Source organism: Sinocyclocheilus grahami, unplaced genomic scaffold, assembly GCF_001515645.1.
Source record: "Sinocyclocheilus grahami isolate Dianchi unplaced genomic scaffold, SAMN03320097.WGS_v1.1 scaffold2146.1, whole genome shotgun sequence".
Classification (NCBI taxonomy): domain Eukaryota; kingdom Metazoa; phylum Chordata; class Actinopteri; order Cypriniformes; family Cyprinidae; genus Sinocyclocheilus; species Sinocyclocheilus grahami.
In genome coordinates, this window is record NW_015507325.1 from 130,193 (window position 1) to 131,024 (window position 832).

Here is an 832-nt window from a genome sequence, read left to right on the forward strand (position 1 = left end):
TATATATACAATAATTAATTAACAAACAAACACACTACTACTACTAACAATAATAATAAACATAAAATAATGATAATAAAACAATAAATATAGAGGTATACAGGTGCTTCTTAGATGATTTTATCTTGTTTTAAGTATGTTTAGATATGTTTTACTGAAATGACAACAAAACAAAAGACTGATATTTTCTTGTTGCACAAATTAAATGTGCTGAATGGGTTTGAAAGAGACTATAACAGGCTGCTAATCAGTATTAATATCTGCGGTGGCATATCGAACATGAACAGTGAGATTTAGCTTTGTTCTAACAATAAACAAAGTTCAGAATCCTGTTAAATCTCAAAATGTGTGCGTGCTGTCTTTCTCTTTGCACTGCAGATGGACCCACTGAAATTTGATTACAGCTGTTGCACTGTATTGATCTGAGAGGTGCGAGGCAGGATCAGCTAATCATCCACTGAGGGGAGATGCTACAGCCCTGGACTCACTGCCATTAGCCAGGAGAGAGTAAACACATCGACCAGCATGACCACACTCATGAGGATTAGCATGAAGAGCAATAACAGGGAAAGAGACAAAGATGACAGAGAAAGAAGAAATGCTCTGTGCGATTTGAATGACACGGGATGAGATTGCAGCTTTCCGTTTTGCACTGAAAAGCTGCTGGAGGTATCTGTGCTGCGCTTGCGAAGCTGAAGGAATGGATCACTAATGAATCCTCTGTGATGGAATGAAATTGCATCATACAGGATAGATTATATTAGGAATGAAATAAAGGATCAATGCAGTGCGAGCCTCTGATCGTTAAAGGCAAGGCAAGGCAAGTTTATTT